We start from the raw sequence: 22,772 nt of genomic DNA, 5'->3' as shown, positions 1-22,772 counted from the left end.
AGCCAGTAGCAAGCTCTCATTGACTTCAGTAGGAGCAGACTTGGCCTACAAGTCTGGCCCTTTAGAAGGTATAAACTTTGAGGTCATTTCAGAGGAAAGTATGAAGTTGCATGAAGTACCAGGAAGTCTACTAGTCAAGGGTAAGGGCTTGTCTACACATGGAAGTATTCAGGAACAGCTATTCCTGGATAACTCGAGTGTGTGGACACACTTATTTTGGAACAAGAGTGTCTTGTTCCTGGTTAGCTTAGTCCACTTTGAAATTTCCGAGGACTTAAGCACGTGCCTATGGCCATTTTATTCAGGGCATGACTTACCCACATACTTAAGTGCTTTCCTAAATTATGGCCATAATAACTTCAGACAAGATGACGCAGAGAATTTCCATAATTCTTTCTCATGAGAATAAGCGTACAGTTGTAAAATTGTGAGTCAGCCCAACTATAATTTTCTCTCAGAATGAATGAATGAAAAACCAGTGAAGTTTCATTCATCACTCCTTATCATGTTAACCTAAGCAATTTTTGAGACTTGCATGAGGACAATTAATTTTGCTAACTTGTGGCTTAATTAGAAAATGGTCTTAATCTTCTCTTCTTTTCCAGGATGGGAGTAATAGCTTAAAACTGTATCCACGTCCCAAGGCTGTTTTATATCTGGCTTTTATGAAGATGGAGGCCACAAAATATATATGTTAATGACCCAGCAGAAGGAAAGGCTGGGTCTTTCAGGGACTTTTTTCTGAGAGCCCTGTCCATACTAAAATCCTGTGCCACCAGAACATTGCAAAAGAGCCTTAAATCTGCCCTCTGTGGGCAGCTAAGGATGGGAGTATCCTCTGCTGGTATGAAATTGTTGTAGGCTGCTCTACAGCAGGCCCCTAAATCCTACAATGTAGGATGAATGCTAGAAGGGGAGAGGAGGGAGCACACTGCATTGTGGTGAGCCTTGTCAGTGTGATTGGCACTATGAGGGCATTAGTCTGTTGCAAGTCAGAAAAGTTTTGTGCCTTTGGCTGCCGTAGTCCGAGTCAGCCTCAGAATCAGGTAAAGGTCTAACCTGGTGTAGTGGAGGGTTTAGCTTGATATATCTAAGTGGAGGTCTGAGATATTAGTACTCTGGGATGCATTCTTTTATATTTGAGTAGGTCAGTTTTTTCTAATACTGCTTATTCTTAAGTATAATTATTTAGGCATCTTGTTTGTTTAAGTACAGACAATGTGAAACATAACATATCAGATTGTTTGAAAAGCAGAAAACCAGCTTGGTTTGAATATGTTGCTGATGATGAATTGCTCCACTGGTCCAGTTGCTGCCATTCGAGTTCTGACAAGCTTCTGCACTGGGACTAGCTTGTCTATAAACATGTGCATCAGAGTGTACAACCATTGTCATGAGAGCCCTAAAGAAGTAGAATGATGACTGAAGGCTTCCTCGGGGGTTGTTCAAAGTAATTGAACAACTGAGGTTAAATCCCACATCTTGAGTGGGGGTGGGGGAATGAACAGGAGAATAAGTACCATGTAAGTTGTAGCATTAGAGGAGTAGATTATTTTAGGGAAACAGTATCCCTCCAGACTAATTCTTCATAGCATGTGGTGCTGTGCCAGCTTTCCTTGATATGAGAACTATTGAAATCTAATACTCTGAAAAACTTCTGTCAGATTTTATTTCCAAAACAGAGGTCCAACATGATTTTGTATCTTCTTTCCTGTTCAAGTAGGAAACATAGCATTGTTTCTAATATACTAGCTTTAGTAGTCATGTAGAAAGTCTTTCAAATATAATTTTCTAGATTGTGGTTTTCCTAATGTGTTTACACTGAGTTCTGTTAACTTACATATGCCACAATCTTCAGAACATTGTCAACAGCAGAGTAATAAAGCTTTCAGTCACCTGCTCCTACTACATTACAAACAGAAATAGATAAATTAGAGTGTGGAGGAAGAGTTAACTTCATACCAGCTGAGTATTAATGTTGTAGCATCAGGAGTTGCCGATTCAATTGTAAATGGAAATCTCACAGTAATGCCATTCCTCACTGTAGATTGGGCAAAATACATACTTAACTATCCCACTCTAGTGCCAGTTTTGCTTGTTGAGATAACACAACTTCAGTATTTGGAAAGGTTTTTTTTTCTTGCCTTTAAAAGTCAAAAGGTAATTTTTTTCTGAAAATAAAGTTGTTGGCAAAATTGGAAGTAAAGCAGAAGTGAACATCCTATATTGGCCATTCACCTTTTCCACACACCCCTCACTTGCTACTTAATCATGTACATTTGTAGTGTTTTAATTAGATCTTCATAACTTTTTATTTACTTTGAACTCATCTAAGACTCTCAAAACGCAAACCGTTCAAACTAAACAAAGACAAAAAGCAAAATAAAATCAGCCTTCCCCAAAACAGAAAACAGACTGATGCATGAATTCACAAAGAATGAAAGAAAGAATTTCCTAACTAGAAAGCCTTCACCAGAAGAAAGCACCCTCCCCACTACATGCAGGGTAAACCTACATGATGGCCCATGCTAGCTGGTATCACATTTAAGCCTTTCCTATAGATTCACCCCTACCATGCCGCCTACAGTGAATATAATTAGCTTGCAATTTTAAAACCCTTATTTGTTGTTCCCTTCCCCCTCACCTGCGTTTGTCCTTTAGGCTGTGAACTCCTCAAGGAAGGGTCCAGGTCCCTAGGAATGTCTGAAAAGCACTTAGCCCATTATGGGTACCACCACAAAACAATATGTGCTAATAATAACCATATTTGGGTGCTGGGGGAGATGACGGATCCTTGGAGTGCTGATGGAGTTGCGTTGATATTCCCAGGAACAGTTGTTAGGGCAGCTGGCTTTGACTAGTTTACATATTATTACTAGTAGTTCTAATCATCTTTGTTTATTGTTGTTGGAGCACTTAGGAACCTCAGTCGTGAACCAGGATTCCACTGTGCTTGGCACTGCACAACCCAGTACAAAAAGAGCTACCAATCTAAGTAGAAGACAAGAGACAACAGAAGGGTCAAACAGACAGTGGATTACAAGGTAACAATAAGACATATCTGAACCTCACATACTATGATTTTGTAATTGTCCACTGTGGTCTTATTCTGACGTCTTTTCTCTTTTACCCTCTTGTAGGTGGCTGGGGTCCAGAAGCTGCTCCTGAAGTACGTGTAAATACATTTGTACAAATGTAAGTACATTTTCACCTTTGGTCTTTTTTCATAGAAATGTCGGGTTGAAAGGGACCTTGAGAATTCAGGAAGTCCACCAAGTAAACCTAGACCATCCCTGACAGGGATTTGTCCAACCTGTTCTTAAAAACCTCCAGTGACGGGGATTTCACAACCTCTCTTAGAAACCAATTCCCTTATATTTTTAGTAATTTTTTTCCTAATCTCTAACCTCTCTTGGAAACCAATTCCAGAATTTAACTGCCCTTATATTTTTAGTAATTTTTTTCCTAATCTCTAACCTAAATTGCCCTTGCTGCAGATTAAGCTCATTACCTCTTGTGCTACATGGAGATGGACATGGAAAACAATTGATCACAGTCCTCTTGGTAACAGACCTTAGGATATTAGAAGACTCTTTTCAGGTCCCCTCCTCCGTCTTCTTTTCTCACAATTAAACAGATTTGTTAATCTTCCTCATAGGTCAGGTTTTCTAACCTTTTATCATTTTTGTTGTTCACCTCTGGACTCTCTCCAATTTGTCCACATCTTTCCTAAGTGTGACGCCCAGAATTGGACACAGTGCTTCAGCTCACCAATGCCAAGTAGCATGGAACAGTTTTCTTCCACATTTCACATAACACTCGTGTTAATAAACCGAGTGCTATTAGCCTTTTTTGCAACTGCATCACATCGGTGACTCATATTCAATTTGTGGTCCACTATAAGCCCCAGATCCTCTTCAGCAGTACTATCACCGACCCAGGTATTCCCCATTTTGTAGTTCTGCATTTGCTTTTTCCTTCCTAAGGGAAGTACTTTGCACTTATCTTTATTGACTTTCATCTCGTTGAATTCAGCCCAATTCTCCAGTTTTTCAAGGTGGTTTTGAATTCTAATCCTGTCCTCCAAAGTGCAAGCAACCCCTCCCATCTTGGTGTCATCTGAAAATTTGATAAGCCTATCCTCCAGTCCATTATCCAAGCCATTAATAAAACCATTGACCAGTACCAGACCCAGGACGGACCCTCTACAACCCCACTAGACATTCCCAGTTTGACAGCAAACTGTTGATAACTACTCTTTAAGTACAGTCTGTCAACCAGTTTTGCTCCCACCTAATAGTAATTTCATCTAGACCAGGCGTTCTCAACCTTTTTCTTTCTGAGGCCCTCCCAACATGCTATAAAAACTCCACGGCCCACCTGTGCCACAATAACTGTTTTTCTGCATACAAAAGCCAGGGCCGACGTTAGGGGGTAGCAAGCAGGGCAATTGCCTGGGGCCTTATGCCACAGGGGCCCCCGCGAAGCTACATTGCTCTGGCTTCAGCTTCAGCCCCAAGTGGCGGGGCTCAGAGCCCTGGGCTTCAGACCTATGTGGTGGGGCTTTGGCTTTTTACCTTGGGCCCCAGCGAGTCTAATGCTAGCCCTGCTTGGCGGCCCCCATGAAACCTGCTTGCAGCCCCCTCAAGCGGACCCAGACCCCTGGTTGAGAACTACTGATCTAGACTGCATTTCCCTAATTCGGTTAAGAGAATGTCATGTGTGACTATATATCAAAGGCTTACTAAAATCAATAACTTCTATTCTCTGGACTAGAATGAAAAGAAATTGTCTCAAGTTTATGATAAAACTCAAATGTGTCAGCGAGCATGAGAAATGAGACTTTATAAATTGCTTTAGAATTTCTGCAAACTTTGACGCCAACCTGCCTTCAAAGTAAATCAACAGCAGACTGAAACTCATGCTCCTTAGTAGAGATTATACCCCTGGTATCAATGCACAGAATTCTCTTAAGACAATGTATAACCCCCAGATCATTTGTTTTGTTTCTTCTGCTGACCAAACTTAGAAACTCTTCTAATGCCAATTAGCACACTGTTGAGAACATGTTGAATGTATACTTAGGATAAATAGCATCTTTAAATAACTTGTAAATTGTGGTTTATATCTGAAAAGCAACTCTCTGCAATTGGCAACTCGATATGTTTCTGCTTGTATTGTCTCAGTGATTCCACATCATATTGGCTCAGTTCAAAGTAAGTATTTCTTTATACAACACACAGTCAACCTGTGGAACTCTTTGCCAGAGGATGTTGTGAAGTCCAAGACTATAACAGGGTTAAAAAAGAACTACATTAGTTCATGGAGGATAGGTCCATCAATGGGTATTAGCCAAGATGAGCTGGGATGCAAAACCATGCTCTGAAGTGTCCCTAGCTGCTGTTTGCCAGAACCTAGGAATGGGTGACAGGGGATGGATCACTTGATTACCTGTTCTGTTCATTTCACCTGAAGCCGCTGGTATTGGCCACTGTTGGAAGACAGGACATTGGGCTAGATCGGGGAGGGGCAAACTATGGCCTGCCAGCTGTTTTAATCCGTCTCTCGACCTCCTGCTGGGGAGCGGGGTCTGGGGCTTGCCCCGCTCCAATGCTCCAGTTGGAGAGCAGGGTCGGGGGCCGCTCCACATGGCTCCCGGAAGAAGCAGCATGGCCCCCCTCTGGCTCCTACATGTAGGGGCAGCTCCGGAAGCTGCCCCTGCCCCAAGCGCCACCCCCACAGCTCCCATTAGCCAGGAACAACAGCCAATGGGAGCTGCAGGGCGGTGCCTGTGGATGGGGCAGGTTGCAGAGCCGCCTGGCCGCGCCTCTGTATAGGAGCCAGATAAGGGACATGCCGCTCCTTCCGGGAGCCGCTTGAGGTACGCACCGCCTGGAGCCTGCACTCCTGAGCCTCTCCCTGTGCCCCTACCCCCTGGCCCAGCCCTCATCCCCCGCTGCTCTCCGAACCCCTCAATCCCAGCCGGGAGCACCCTCCTACACCCCAAGCCCCTCATCCTCAGCCCCACCCCAGAGTCTACACCCCCCAGCCAGAGCCTGCCCCCACACCCCAACCCCCTGCCCCAGCCCTGATCCCCCTCCCACCCTCCAATCCCCTTGGTCCCAGCCTGAAGCACCCTCCTACACCCCAAACTCCACAACCCCAGCTGAAGCCCTCACCCACCCCCCTGCACTGCTCCACCCCAGCCCAGAGCCTAATTCTGTACCCTGAACTACTCATTTTGGGCCCCACCGCAGAGCCTGCACCCCCAACCAGAGCCCTCACCCCCTCCCATACCCGAGCCCCTATTTTGTGAGCATTCATGGCCCACCATACAATTTCTATTCCCAGATGTGGCCCTCGGGCCAAAAAGTTTGTCCCTGGGCTAGATGGACCATTGGTCTGACCCAGTATGGCCGTTCTTATGTTTACAATAATTTTTTTCCCTAATTGCTAACATTGAAAACTCAACCACTATCTGAAAAGCTCACTGATTTTTTTTTCTAGCTCACAGATCCCTATGTGCCAGGCCAGAGTAACTCTCCTTTGGGCCAGGAGCTATTAAATTTTGTGAGGCCCGTGGGTGTTTGGCGTGCAGGAATGGGCTCAGAGCTGGGGCAGTGGATTGGGGTACAGGAGGGGGTGCAGCTCCAGCTGGGGGGGGGTGGGCTCTGGGGTGGGGCCAGGGATGGGCCGGGCTTGGAGTGCAGCAGGAAGTTCAGGGTGAGGGCTCTGAGTGGGAGTTTGGGTGCAGGAGGGGGCTCAGGGCTGGGGTAGGGGGTTGGGGTACAGGACGGGGTGTGGGGCACAGGCTCCAGGCGGGAGGCACTTACCTCAGGCGGCTCTTGGTGGCAGCGCAGCGGGGCTAAGGCAGGATCCCCCAGAGTTGCCAAATCCGTGAAAACCAAGCAGAAATTGGGCTTGTTTTAGGCTGAGTTGGCTTGTGCATTGTGTGTTGGCTAGCTTTTTGGCTTTCAGGGCTTTTACAGTAGTTTGTAGCTTCTTGTGTTTTGATTGGCTCCTGGCCCTGGCCCACCCCTGGTCCCAACCAATCAGAATGAGAGCTTGAATCAGGTGATTTTGGCTCCAGTCCAGCTATAGTGTGTGTGTATGTGTATGTGCTGAGCGTGGGTGTGCATACCCTCCCCTGACCCTGTTCCCGCCCTTGAACGCCCCTTGCCGAGGGGCTGCAGGGGCATGCCGGTGCTTGCGGCTTCATCCCTACAGGGGCGCTGAGGCTTCGGGACCGGTGTCCGGCCCGCAGCATGGAGACTGGCTGGGAGCCGGATGAAAAGAAGCAGCGCGCCCCAACCCCCTTAGCCCGAAGCCGTGGGCTGCAGCCCCTAAAGCCCTTGCATTAGTCCGGTCCCACCTATGTGTTAAGATTCTGCCATCAGAATGTAGTTAACAAATCTGTTGAAGATGCATGAGCCAGAATCCAGTTCAGTCTCCAAGGTTAAATTAACTCCACCTGCATAAAGCCCAACTATTGTCTCCTAATGTAGGTAGTGTTGAAGGAGGCTGGGGAGATTAAATCAACCATCCTCATTCCCACACAAAGTTGGGGTGTGACTACCACATAGCACCTCCCACAGAGCTGCTACTCTCAATAATGGCCTGGCTTAGTAGCCACAGCCTTCTCCAGGTGTTTCGGTGATGGTCGAATGGAGTACTGGATCATCACACCCACACAGATTTGTATTAATTTCCTTTCCATTCCTTCTATGGTTACTAAGCAACTGCAGGGGGATACAGCAAGTGGGGAAATGGATAGGGAGTGAAACAACAAAGCTATTCATGTGGACAGCTCCTATATCCACAGAGGTAGTGACTTCCTTCCTCATGGATCCGGAGAATCGGTGGGGTTTGACACTTCATCTGGTATGATCTTTTCCCTCCTCCCCTCTCCGTAGGATAGTCCCTCTGGGAAGGTGACTGAGATTATCTGTCCTGACATTTTCTTAAGCTATGAATATAGCCAACAACTCTGAATGAACATAAGAACGGCCATACTGGGTCAGACCATAGGTCCATCTAGCCCAGTATCCTGTCTTCTGACAGTGGCCAATGCCAGGTGCCCCAGAAGGAATGAACAGAACAGGTAATCATCAAGTGATCCCTTCCTTGTTGCCCATTCCCAGTTTATGGCAAACAGAGGCTAGGGACACCATCCCTGCCCAACCTGGCTAATAGCCATTGATGGACCTATCCTCCATGAATTTATTTAGTTCTTTTTTGAACCCTGTTATAGTCTTGGCCTTCACAACATCCTCTGGCAAAGAGTTCCACAGGTTGACTGCGCATGGTGTGAAAAAATACTTCCTTTGTTTGTTTTAAGTCTGCCTATTAATTTAATTGTGTGACCTCTAGTTCTTGTGTTATGAGAAGGAAGGGAGAAAGAGGGGAATTCTGCAGACTTTTTTTTAATGTGGGATGGATGCAAAGCAAAACTAGAAATGATTATGAAATTATGAAGTATGAAGTGCATTTATATTATAGAGGGAGGCCCTTTGAGTGATACTATTCATGGAAGTTAACCAATTTAGATCACTCTATTATAGTTGCCTTGTTTGCATTATATTTTGTTCAGCCATAAACTATTTTTAAATGATCTGTGTGGGGAGAGGTGATGGAATTGTATGTACATGAACCTCTAACCATAAACATCTCAAAATAAGAAGATGGTTTGAATAAGATAAGCAACTTCCCTTCATCTAAAACATGAAGCCAATCTAGTTTGAAGTTTGAACATTTTTGTAACAGTTTAGTTTTCTTTTTTGAATATCTCCGTTGAAGTGTCAGACAAAACTGGAAGTAGAAGTGCTGAAATATCACATGGAAAGCTGATCTGGTGGCAGTTCTGGCACACCCAAACATAAGATATTCTAGAGACCTTATTATTATAAAGATTTGCCACCCAGTTTTCTAAGCTCAAGAGATCTGGATAAGCTTCTGAGACTTAGGGTTCTTGAGTGAATCATATTAAATCTTGCAACTTTTTAAGGTTCCCCACAATGTCTAGTATAAAGCTGCTTCTGAATAAGAAATTGCTAGTCTAGTAAATATTTCCCAATATCCACATGTAGAGATGTGAGTGTATGTGTAATATATTCACTGATCTTTGTAGGGGTATCCATTAACTTTTGTTAGGTCTGCTGCTATTCTTGCAAATATTCACAAAGCTATTCAAATTTTTGAAACTTTTGGGAAGTGCATCATATTAATTTTATTTTTCCTTTTAATGTTTAGTCAATGGGAAATCTGAAAATCTCATGTGACCAACAATACCAGTGAATTAATAGCCCATAGTCTGACAATTATTCGTTTAACCTGTTTCTGAATAATTAATTCTTTGTATTAACACTGTGCCTAAGACCGCCAAGCATGGACCAGGATCCCATTGTGTTACACACTGCACAAACACAGAACAAAGATGGTACCTGCCCAGAGGGTTCATCATTTTCTTCATCCAAAGCAAACTGTTGTCATTTTCTGTGTAAGCAATTTTCTACAATATGACTTCCTTCCAAGCTGATGATTTTGGATACCAATATATTTAACCATCTTAGTTAATTTCTTTGAAATGAATTCCTTATTTAAGGTATTTTTTATGCCCTTTACCATCTAATTTATACTATAAGATTGGAAAATGTTTTACAGTGGATAAAACAGAAGATAGCTCCATTGAAAGGACAGTTCAGAAAATGTAGAAGTTTATTACGGAGATGAAATAATTGCCTCCAGTAACTGCCAATGATAATGATGCTCTTTTGACGCAACGGTTCTAAAAGCTCATAACTGAAGTCTTCTTGGGCCTTGTAAAAGAATCGAATGCTGGCTTTTAATAGTATTTTGGGAATAATTGCTCTACCATGTTGTTGTTCTGTGAAAATACACTTGTCTGCTAAAAATCTTTAACTCTTCCCAAGCTATTTTTTCACTCTTAGGAACACTTCTTTACAACACAGAATGTGGATGCTGATAAGACAGAATTGACAAAATAGCGTTTTGTTTTTTAAATTGAAAACATTTATTTTGCGTGAGATTTTTTTCATACACTATTTTGAATTATCACCTTTTTTTTTGTACTACAACAAATCCATGCTATAAATAGACAGGACAACTTCTTATTGCTACTATTTTCTGTTTTGTCACCTTTTTTCATGTTCGTATAATCACGAGTATCCCCACTGAAATTGGCCAGTGAATTAAAGTGGAGCTCCTTGTAGGAAAAGGTGCTGCTGAGTTTGATAAGGCTGGCAGAAGGGGGCTCTAAATCTGCACGTGAAGTACATTGACAAATCTCTTTCTCACCTTAGCCTCTTAAAAAGAAAAAAGTACTCGTTCCCCACCAACAACATGCGGATGCGCTTGGCTTCAGGCGACCATGCAAACACACACTGCTATTGCTGCTGAGAAAGCAGGCTCTTTGAAAATCCGCATTTTCAGCCACTTAACATTTCTACAAACACTTCTTACCTGAAAATTGTCACGGTAGTCTCAGCCGAAACCTCTTCCAACTAGGCAATCATCTAGTCTGGCCACTTGTATATCACACTGCAAAGGACTCTGCTGAATTCCTGTATAAAGTAGATCATATCTTTTTTTAAAAGTCTAATCTTGATTTTAAATTGCAAGTGGTGGAGAATCCACCCCAATCCTTGGTAATTTGTTTCAATAGCTAATTATATATATAAAAATAGGCCTTATTTTCCGTCTGAATTTGTCTAGCTTCAACTTCAGCCATTGTATCTTGCTATATTTTTGTCTGCTAGACTGGAGAATCCATTATCAAATTCTGTTCACTATGTGGGTACATATAAATTGTTATCAAGTCATCCTTAACAGGGTTTTTGTTAAGCTAAATAGATTCATCTCCTTGCGTCTATCACTGCATGGCATATTTTCCAATCATTTAATTATTCTCTGACTCTTCTCTGAATCCTCTCCAATGTATCTACATCCTTGTATTGTGCATGCCAGAACTGGACATAGTATTCCAGCAGTGGTCGTGTCAGTGCCAAATACAGATGTAATATGACTTCCCTATTCCTACTCGAGATTTCCCTATTTATGCATCCAAGGATCATAGCCCTTTTTGGACACAGTCTCACATTGGAAGCTTGGGGGTTATGGTGGATAATCAACTCAACACAAGTCTTTTTTGGTGTCACTGCTTCCCAGAATAGTAGGCCATACTTACAGAATGGGAAATGTTCTTTGTTTCTAGATGTGTAACTTTAAATTTGGCTTTACTCACCCACTCAATTAAGAGTCCCCATTTACAGTTACATTTTGAGACCTGCCAGTCATTTTTCAATTCATTCAATGTGCGCCATGTTGACATATTATTTTTGTTTTTAATCAAGGAGTGCAATACCAAGTCAAATGTTTTACAGAAGTCTAAGTATATTACATCAACAGTATTATCTTTATCAATTAAACTTGTAGTCTCATGGAAAAAATATATCAAGTTAGTTTGACAGAATCTATTTTCCATTAAGCCATGTTGATTATCCTCCTTAATTCTTTATTAATTGAGTACTGTATCAGCCGCGCTTTTGTTGTTGTTCTTTTGCCTGGGATCAGTGTCAGGCTGACAGGCTTGCAATTATCCAGGTCTTCCTGTTTAATGCTTTTTAAATATTGAAACAATGGTAGTTTTCTTCCAGTTTTCTGGAACTTCCCCACTGTTCTAAGATTTATTGATAATATACATTAATTTTGGCTTATCTGAGCAAAGTTTTTGATGGTTATGATGGAAGAGTTTCAGAACATTCAGAGGTTTGGCTCAGATGCTTATCTAAACTTGCTAGAACCTGTTTGGGAAGGAGATGAGGCTATAAATCTGTCTGAGATTGGGACTGGGAGCCTGGAACTCCTGATTTCTCTATCAGTTTTGTCATTGTCTTGCTTTGAGGCCTTGAGCAATTCACATCTGTTATGGCTCCATTTCCCCATTTGTACAATGGGGATTTCCTGTTAAACAAGTGTTTCTGTACCATGTGAAGATGCTTCATATCTTTCTATTTTAGGTATTTTTTTGGCAAAAATGTATCCATATACAAATTTGTGGGCATCTTAGAAACACGAGAATTGCTGTACTGCATCAAACCCAAGGTCTATTTAGTCCTATTTAATATCCAGTCTCTGAAGTGGCCCATACCAGATGAAGGTGAAAGAACCCTGCAGTAGGCAGATGTGGAAATCTGTACCCCATATTAAATGTCATCCTGGTATCTCTAGGTATGTCTACGCTGCAATAAGACACCCGTGGCTGGTCCATGCCAGCTGACTCAGGCTCGTGGGGCTCAGGCTTCCAGGGTTGGGCTGCAGCCAGTTCTGGGACCCTCCCATGGTCCTAGAGCTCAGGCTCCAGCCAAGCCTGGAAGTCTACACTGCAATTAAACAGCCCCACAGTCTGACCCCCACAATCTCTTGGATTGTGACTCTGGCACTTTTTACAAGTATTAAAATTCCCTTATTCTTACCGCAATCCCTAATAGTTAATGAGCTAACTATCTCCTTCTTTTGGTGATCTATGATGAACTCATTTGACAGATCATCAGGCATAACTAGCTAAATACTGGTGGTGATAATCAGTATTCAAATGACATATTATGTTTGAAATGTTTTATAAACTATATTCCAAATACAACTGAAATGGACGATTCAGTGCGTGACAGCTTTTCAAAAATAGCCGCTTTTGTAAAGTAGCTAATTTATGAGTTACAATAAGTGTTTTTTTTCTTCCTGATGCAGAAGAAACTTAATTGCATTAAGTGGCTTTTCCTATCATATTTTTAGAAGCCTATCATGAGTAAGAGTTCTGTTTGTACTCTTAATTAAGTGATAATATTAATGGAATTGTATTTTGCTTCCAGATAATGAGATCTAGCCAAAAAAACCAATGAAGAAGCATTCACAAAGACATTTATCAAAATTAAACACTGAGACAAAGCAATTATGGTTATTTCAAATAATTTACTTTTAAAATAAATATACATGAAATAAATCCAGCAGCCCTACAGAATGTTTCCACTGGGAGATTCAAAGAAACCTGAAAGAAAAGGAGTACTTGTGGCACCTTAGAGACTAACCAATTTATTTGAGCATGAGCTTTCGTGAGCTACAGCTTACTTCATCGGATGCATACTGTGGAAAATACAGAAGATATTTTTATACACACAGACCATGAAAAAATGGGTGTTTATCACTACAAAAGGTTTTCTCTCCCCCCCACCCCACTCTCCTGCTGGTAATAGCTTATCTAAAGTGATCACTCTCCTTACAATGTGTATGATAATCCAGGTGGGCCATTTCCAGCACAAATCCAGGGTTTAACAAGAACGTCTAAGTTAATTGTATCCAATTTGCAAATGAATTCCAATTCAGCAGTCTCTCGTTGGAGTCTGTTTTCGAAGTTTTTTTGTTGAAGGATAGTCACTTTGAGATCAGAAATCGAGTGACCAGAGAGACTGAAGTGTTCTCCGACTGGTTTTTGAATGTTATAATTCTTGACATCTGATTTGTGTCCATTTATTCTTTTACGTAGAGACTGTCCAGTTTGACCAATGTACATGGCAGAGGGGCATTGCTGGCACATGATGGCATATATCACATTGGTAGATGTGCAGGTGAATGAGCCTCTGATAGTGTGGCTGATGTTATTAGGCCCTGTGACGGTGTCCCCTGAATAGATATGTGGGCACAGTTGGCAACGGGCTTTGTTGCAAGGATAGGTTCCTGGGTTAGTGGTTCTGTTGTGTGGTATGTGGTTGCTGGTGAGTATTCGCTTCAGGTTGGGGGGCTGTCTGTAGGCAAGGACTGGCCTGGTCTCCCAAGATTTGTGAGAGTGTTGGGTCGTCCTTCAGGATAGGTTGTAGACCTATTTCTCCTTGTTTATTCCTTCCCATCCCCCTCACTGTTCCTCAGACGTTCTTGTTAAACCCTGGATTTGTGCTGGAAATGGCCCACCTTGATTATCACACACATTGTAAGGAGAGTGATCCCTTTAGATAAGCTATTACCAACAGGAGAGTGGGGTGGGGGGAGAAAAAACCTTTTGTAGTGATAAAACCCATTTTTTCATGGTCTGTGTGTATAAAAACATCTTCTGTGTTTTCCACAGTATGCATCCGATGAAGTGAGCTGTAGCTCACGAAAGCTTATGCTCAAATAAATTGGTTAGTCTCTAAGGTGCCACAAGTACTCCTTTTCTTTTTGCAAATACAGACTAACACGGCTTTACTCTGAAAGAAAGCTGAGTGAGTTTGTGATCTCCTGCCTGTAGCCCAATCCTGCACCAAAACTTCTTGTGAAATCAGCACAAATTTGCAACATGCAAGGAAGGCAGAGTGAAATTGTGGGGGGGGGGGGACTTAGTCCAGCATCTTTTCATTGCCTTTGATGCTTTGATGGGTTTTGGATCAGGGCACTGGTGAACAAGATACATTTATTTTAAGAAAAAAATCTCCATAGTTCCAGTCACACGATAACAGGGTGAATTTAAGGGCAGTTTTGCCCCTTCTCCAGGGGCAAAACAATTAGAAAAGGAAGATATGATCTAATTCTCAGTCCCAGAATACACAGATAGGATCCAGGGCCAGAGTTCCACCTCTGTGGTCAAGACTGTAGTGAGGTGCTGAATGCCCCCTGTCAAGCACTGACCATTCTCTGTTTATAAAAGCGCTATTGTGAAGTTCCCTATTACAGCCCCTTTAGTGTGCACAGCAGGATCTATGTAGACCAATTAATGCACAACATGTTAGTGCTCTTCAGTTATCACACCCTGTGCTGTGCATCACCCCACCTTGTAGACCAGCCCTTATTTGTATTCGGAAAGAGCATAGGAGCTGATACTTGGATAGCTTTAAAAGGAACGGTTCATAGTCCTGGATCAACACATGTATGACTACAGCTCTGACACAGCTGGCATTTGGAAATTCCTCATAGCTCTAATGTTTCCTGGTGCATTATTTCAACATCAGTGCTGCAATCTAGATTTTAGATAGCATATTAAATATGTAAACTAGTGTTCAGCAACCTTTAGCCATGATCTTTACATCTTATGTAACTCCAGGTGTTTAAGTTTCCTTAGTAGCATCGTTGTTGTTAGAATATTAATGTTATTTTGTGAACTAATGTCAGAAAGAAATGGTGGTTTATAGAGAACCATACACTCCTGTATTTAAGAGAACCATACAGATGTAAACCATACATTTAATCTCAAGAGAACCGTTCAGAATGCCCACAGAATGGAGTAGTTCTCCTTCCTTGTTTGTCTGTGAAAAGTTCTTCCCCTTTTCCACAGATTGCTTTACAGCCAGATAGTGAGCTCCAAATCCAGGAGGGAAAGGCTGCATGTGCATTCTGCACTGAAGAGCTCTTCAGGGTTTAGTTCCTGCCACAGCTGGTCTTGATCTATTTTATGTACATATTAAGATAATTCCTGTTTCCAGTTGTTTATCTGAGATGGAGCCAGGATCAGCTGACTGAACCAGTGTGCAGTACCAGCACACTGAGTATATGAAGTGCATATTCTAGTGCATATTGACTGCTGTGCAGCCCATGGGGCTCTGCACAGGGCCCTACCTCTGTGGAGAAGACTGCAGCATTGGGTCCTGGTGCATGTAGCCTATGGCTGATATTTTCAAAGCTGATTAAGGGAATTAGCCATCCAATTCACATTAATTTCTGTGGGAGTCATGGGCTTAACTCCCTTACTCAGCTTTGAAGATAACAACCAAAAGGTGCTTTTTATATCAGGAAATAAAATTAACACAGTGTTTCTCCTTTTAAATGTAGAAGCAAAAAAGTTAAGATAAAGTGGGATAAGCCTGGGTGCCCTCATTTTAGTCGGTGGAGCTTGGTAAATAAAATTATCACACTATTAGGTCCTGATTCTGCAAACTCCTATGCACTCTTCACATGGGTCGAGTTAAGCACATGCATACATTTTAGAGGCTAAGGGCTTTCATTATTATTTTATTTTAATATAACTGACTTCTTTCTGTAAATCACTTTTGAACTATGTTGCACTGGTGAATTCATCAACAGAATTCTCTTCTAAAACTGCACACCAAGGATCAGGTGCTTGCATTCCCAAGTTTTAATATGGTCTAAAAGAATCTTCCTGTTTTTTCAGATTTTGTTTCTATTTGGCATTTAAAATTCTAGAAAAATGTTTTTTAGAAGATCAGTAATTTGATTACATAAGGTCTGAGCGCATAGCTTTTGCCAGCAAAATACTTACCCTGCCTCCCACCACACTTTCTCAACATGCAGTGCATAGGGACTGGTTAGTATAATTGTTTACGTTTTGTTGCAGAGTTAACTTAGGGTATGTACACCCAAGTTACTCCTCTCAAGTCAGTAAGAGTGGCCAATCTGAAAAGTAACATTTGAACTGCTGTATCTGCACGGGTGCTACAATCACTGGTGTGTGTTGCTAAGACTTCCAGGGGCATATCCCAGGATACATTATGTTACAGTAAGATGAATTCTAGGAATTCATTCCCAGTGATTTGTAGGAGAATATGTCTGTTCTTTTGCATGGGAGGAGGGCGGGGGAATGATGGGAAGGCACTGGAGTGCAGTAGCCTGCATCCACGCTACAGAGTGATCATGTTAGCAGCTGTCGATTTGTATTAACTTGAGCTTCAGCCTACACCCCAGATGGGGCAGCCAACTCAAGTTAATGACACAGGTGCCCTCCAGTTAACACATTTTACATGTGAATGGGACTCAAGATAGGGGCAACACTAGAGATATAACTTAAGATACCCTTGCACTGGAGACAAGCATATAGGCCTGGATGGGGAGAGATAGGCACCTTAGACTGCAATCCACAGAAGCCAGCATGCTGGCTGGGGAGCCATCTAAGCTAGCCATTGAGAGATGCCAAGGACAGAGGTGTGTTCTAAGCCCTACCCCCTCACAGCTGGGAACCCTCACTGGAGCTAGGCTGGTGCCTGATATATAATATACACAAAATATTCAGTTTTATCTTCAATGGTTTGACATTATTTCCTTACATATATTTTGCTCACGTACATTTTAAAAATGAAGCAACACATTATACAGCTTTAGTTTGTTTTCTATTCCTGTAAATACAAAAAGTCATTGGCTGCTGGTGCCTGACCCAAGTCCTCCAGAATAGACGCATGCATCTGTGCATCTGATGATGACTCGCTGGCTGGCAGCGCAACCTCTGGGTTTAATTTTAAGACCAACCAATATCATTTGAAAATCTGCTTACGCGTCTCACATTACTAACAATGCTTTCAGCTTTGTGCGTCCTTGAGTTCCACAGTAGCCAAGTCTCTTCAGTATATTTGAGTAACTTGCATTAATATTAAAAGGAACCCTTTGAACAGTTCTCTTGAGATTAAATTGAGCCTTTTATTAATCTGCCACATGCCCATGGAAGGCCCATGCATATATTTCAGCCCTCTACCTGTCCTTGCAGTTCAAGGTTTCTGGGTCATGGAAGTGGATTTTCATTGTTCTGTGAAGTCTTCAAGAGTCGACTTGGTCAATGTTGTGAGGAAGATAGGGCACATTTGAGTTGGGCCTGGGAAAACTTTAATTATAGTGAATGGCTTTTATTCTGAAGGAAATGTAAAAGCAGTTCCTTGTTTCTAGGGCAAAAGTCCCATGTTTACACCTAGATTAGGCCCTCTCCACAGCTATTTCCTTAATTTATCGCAGGGAACCAGCCACTGTCATGAACTGGTAACAGCATACGAATGAGTTGTGTATGCACTGACTAGGTTATTCGCTATTTTAAAGAAACTGCCAAACAGCTGATGCTGCTAAACATGGCCCCCCACATCTGTTACCCCAAATGGAAGGCTGGTACCAGTTTTTCCAGCCTAGGCTGGGGTGGATCTGTCAATCTCTTCTGTTTTGAAGTTGTTTAAATATTAGAATAGTCATTGGGCCAGAGAGAGAGTTAGTCGATAGCCCAGTGATTATGGCACTCACCTAGGTTGTGGGAGACCCAATTTAAAATCTCTTCTCCACATCAGGCAAAGGGGGAATTGAACCAGGATCACCCACATCCCAGCTACTCACCACGGGGCTAAAACTTAAGGGAAGAAACCAACATAACCTCCTGCTCTTCTGGCCATTTTGGGTGGGATTAGTCATACTCTGAAAATGCCTATTGGATCGGACCCCACAGGTGAGATTAGAGGGGAATGTCTAGTTTGAGGATTGCATTGGAGTTTAGGCATGAAATAGGTGCCTAGCCAAAGGCAGATGTATGCACAGTCACTGGCAGAAATGTAGGCACTTAGGGGACTTTAACTGTGAAAAATTAGGGGCCCATGGATTTCTGGTGCCTATAGTTAGGTGGCAGTGGGGGATTTGACAATCTGAGTGGCACCTAAATGATACTCTTAACTGCCCCTTGAAGCATCTAAATCCTTTTGTATATCTCATCCTTTGTATTTCTTCTGCTTCTTGATTGGACAGGTGAAAAGTTTTAAATAAAGGACAAGCGAATAGGGAGAAGTTAGTTTTATTTCTGTTCCTTCATATTTTCTGATGCCAGACATGGAGAGGGAAGGGAGAACATGCAAATGCACTGAGAATGCATAGGATAGGATGACTACTCACGCTCTATTTTCAGACACAGCCATACTTGGACCTAATAGCCAATGACTCATGTTCAGCAAGGAGGTACTAAGAAGCATTTGATAAGATTGAAAAGCATGTTTACAACCAGTAATTGTGTATGGCTTTGTACAATGAATTAGCCCTTGTCAGTTGTTATCCTTTAAAAATAAACTATGCTGTCTTTTTTCCATATAGTTTTCCTTTTGGGGGGTGGCGGTGGCTTTTATTTATTTATTTTTTAAATAGAGACAGTCCTCCTGCATGGTTGAGGAATTTGGTGTGCATTGCAACAAAATTAGGGGTATAAGCAATGCAATGGTACACAGCATATTACTATCTCCTGCTTCTTCTGGGAACTGCGGTGACCCTTATTTGCATCAATTTAAAAAGGTTTTTTTAAATAAGGTATTTTTCATCTAGTAACTTTTACTTTGAAACACTCAAGTAAAAGTTACTAGATGAACAATACCTTATTTAAAAAAACCTTTTAAAATCATGCTTACAATGCTTGCTTTTTCATACGGCATTTGAACCTTCTGATTGTTTGGATACCATAAATTTTTTTTTGCAAACACCAGGGATTGACTCATACTGTTAAACTTAGGTTTGCACAAATGCAGGCACTGGAAAACATAGAGCAAAAGAATCAGATTTAAACTATAATATAATCAGGTCTGGTAGGTGCACATCAGTTATTCCTGCTGTTGGCCAGAATGCAATTGATTGCATAGCAAATGTGCTCCATAGAGGATTCTAAATTTGGAAAGTGCCTCCTTCCCTTTGTTGATGCAGATGTCTTAAGTTTTAAAGTCTAAGATCTATTGCTCAGAGATAGTTACAGGTTACAAAGTAGAATGAAAGGTCGTGTAACTACTATGCACAATCCACGGCCATGTGGAAAACTTGCCTATCTGTTTTAGAAAACAGAGTTATTAAAATACTGCTGGTATTGGGAAGTTTTTTCCATCTTTTTTTTCATACACGAGAGAGAGGACGACTTAACACCCCACGCCCCGTCTCCTCTTTTCCCAGACTCCCTACAGCTTGATTCTAAAAACATTTCATCCTCTGGACCCTGAAGAATGAAAATGAACAAAGGAAGATCCATAACTGCTTAGGTCTTGCAGAGGGCTCAGTCCCGCTCTCCTAACTCAGGCAATGCTCCCCTGAATTCTGTTCTCCACTCCTGCAACACTATATCCTCTTTTCCATGGATGGCTGTTTACCATGCAAACTATTGTGTATCAGTTGCAACATAGATACGGTTATTTCCTTTACCCAAAAGCTTATTTACTAGACAGCTCTAACTCCAGAGTGGTCTTATTCAATTTTGCACAGGTCTCTGTCCATTGTACTGAAAATGTATAGGCATGGTTTGATGCTGAATATGCTCCGACACCAATGACACACTCTTACCATAATTAACAAGGATTCAGAAATTTTCTGATAACGAAAAGGACACATAAGTGCTGTGCTACAGAAAGGACACAAGTGAAGCAAAAACATTTTCATGGTCACAGATTAGGAATCATAATGTAAGCAATTTTCTAAGGATCCCCAAACTCACAATCTTACAACTCCACTGGATTAAGAACCATACAACAAAGAAGCAGACAACTTAGTAGATGTTTACATGGCAGAATTATTCAAACACAAGGCTTCCTCAAAAAGAAAAGGAGTACTTGTGGCACCTTAGAGACTATCAAATTTATTTGAGCATAAGCTTCCGTAGCTCACGGAAGCTTATGCTCAAATAAATTTGATAGTCTCTAAGGTGCCACAAGTACTCCTTTTCTTTTTGCAAATAGAGACTAACACGGCTGCTACTCTGAAAGGCTTCCTCAGTAACACTGAAGGGCTAAAATCCGTATTCTGTTTATGTTATAACCTGATATATGGACTGTGTCAGCTCTTTTTACAGGCCCAAAATCCAGAGTTTGGTCAAGAAGACAGAGGCCTAGCAAATAGTGAACAATATTAGTTAAGAAACAGAACAAACAAAGGACAACCTTACTTTTTGCTAAGATAAGCTTGGTCAGCAAGAAGCCAGGTGGAAATTATAATTGGGGGCTTTATCTCAAAGTTGGGAACAGACCATGGGAATGAAAGGGGCCCTGTTTCTTCTGTAGAAGAGGTGCCTTCCTACATACCAGCCTTGAGTTTATGGAAGAGGTTCAAACATATCAGTATGAGATATGATATCCTCCCTCTCACAGATGTGCACCTCTCCTCCTAGCCATTGCCAGTACCTGCCTTACAAACACAAATGAATAATTAAAAGACAACCTTTATTGCTATATACTTTTCATTTGTCCTTTTGCTTTAACTCCTAGGTGTGTACCTGTTGAACAATCAAGGGAGCTACTTCATTATCTATGGATCCCAAATCAGAATTCAACATATATATATTTTATACTAACACACTTTATATATTGTTTAATGGAAAACACCTGTGTACTAATTGTCATGTGTTAACCTGAAACCATGGGCGGAGACATTATGTAGCCTTTTGACCATTGGCTACTGTGCTTATCTTGTCTTGCTGCTAGACCTATCCAGGGGTTTGGGACTGCCTACCCCGTCATTTCCCTCCACCCATGGAAAATCCATATAATCCATTGTAATCAATTGTTTGGCAGTGTCTCTGAGCCTAATAAGCGAGGTGACGCTCTGTCAGCGCTGTACGTAATAAACCCACTTGCTTGATTCTACACGGTGTCCGTATTTGTTCCTTCAAACACCACATTGACCGGCCTGTATAAGATCTGGTCAGACCTGCAGTTTCTGTGCACAATGGAGCATAGGGCCCTCTCCCTGTCTGTTCCCTTAGATGACAAGCATCATAGCAAAGCCCATACATTAAAAAGCCTCTAAGTACAGGAATACGTTGATGGAGCCGAGGGTGAATCTTCATATTCCAAGAAAAAGACACTTTGTGCAGAGGGCCTCTGCTGTGGACCACTTTTGTGCCAGAAAGATGGATGAGTCCTCCTCCCCTTCCCCCATTTAGAGGAAAATGTGAGTTGTGCCTCTTTACCCAGGCCTGTCTCTATTAATAGAGGTTTCATCCAAACATGCACACAACCTGTTCCCTCTCCTTACTTCCATGAGATACTCTCCCAACTGCTATCTGGTTGACTGGCAAGCAATGTATGGGTCTCTTTAGTTATTGAACTAGGCAGCTAGATACTATGGTGATACGCATAATAAAAATACCTAAGAAAAAATAGTTATGTTTATAAAATTAAAGTTCATGTGGAGCAAATGCTACAATGCACAGAAATACACATCCCAACCAAAGTCCTGTGTTAATAAACCACCAGAAGACCCAAAGGAAACTGAAAATGTGAGAATGAGGAAAAATTTTCCAGGCCTAAAAGCAAAAAAAAAAATAACAAAACACCACACCCCCAGCTTCCTCCAATTTAAAATCAGGTTGGAATTAACCTTAATTAATAACCTGAGTCTTAGGCCCTGATATTTTTGTTGTTTAGGGCTGACTGCTTTTATTTTATGCTTTCACTGTTAAAAGAGAAAAATCAACTTTCCTGAACTGAGTCTACAGCATCTGTGCCCAAACGCCTCCACTCATGCTGTGTGTTTGTGCGCGTACAGTAAGAAACAAAGTGGAGGTAACAGATAAAGATTCTGATTAACATGTTAAAAAATAAAATTAAACGACACTAGCCAAAGGATTTGCCATGCAATTCAAATTAAGGGTGAGAGCTTTGCCAGCACTTAAGCTTTAGAGGGTGCAGAATTTAGCTATGAGCTTATGAATTAATTTTTGATTATATAATTGCATTTACTTTTAACTTCTTGCTGTGCATATTTGAGGAGTTTTGGGGGTGTGCCTATACTTCTGGGAGGACAAGGTGGGTGAGGTAATATCTTTTATTGGATCACCTTCTGTTGATGCGAGAAGCTTTCGAACGTATAGAGTTCTTCTTCAGGTTCCTCAGCGTCAAGCTGCCTGCAGTGACTCAAGAGCATGAGTGCCAACCTCAGGGCAGACTGCTAGGAATCAGGGCACAAACCCCAAATTGGGTGTGAGGTCTATACTTAGATTTCACTAACCAATCATCAAGCGTAAATTCCTCTGGCCTAACCATGGAGTCACAGACAGTTCCCTTTGGTACTCCAATCTA

At 41.8% G+C, this 22,772-nt stretch overlaps 1 long non-coding RNA gene across 2 annotated transcripts in view; it reads left to right on the top strand.

Moving 5' to 3' along the window:
• LOC140916890 (uncharacterized) overlaps positions 1 to 21,335 on the top strand; it is a 140,902-nt gene extending 119,567 nt beyond the window's left edge. The window contains exons 2-4 of one of the 2 annotated variants that reach the window (XR_012160683.1): positions 2,921 to 3,044; positions 3,141 to 3,195; positions 20,958 to 21,335. This is a non-coding gene — a long non-coding RNA (uncharacterized lncRNA). Of the gene's footprint in view, positions 1 to 2,913; positions 3,045 to 3,140; positions 3,196 to 20,957 lie in introns of both variants that reach the window. The other variant, XR_012160682.1, reaches the window with a different exon arrangement.
• Positions 21,336 to 22,772: the final 1,437 nt, after the last annotated feature.

This window comes from Lepidochelys kempii, chromosome 9, assembly GCF_965140265.1.
Source record: "Lepidochelys kempii isolate rLepKem1 chromosome 9, rLepKem1.hap2, whole genome shotgun sequence".
Lineage (NCBI taxonomy): Eukaryota > Metazoa > Chordata > Testudines > Cheloniidae > Lepidochelys > Lepidochelys kempii.
Note: the sequence above shows the minus strand (reverse complement) of the source record. Positions and strands in the feature narration are given on the sequence as shown.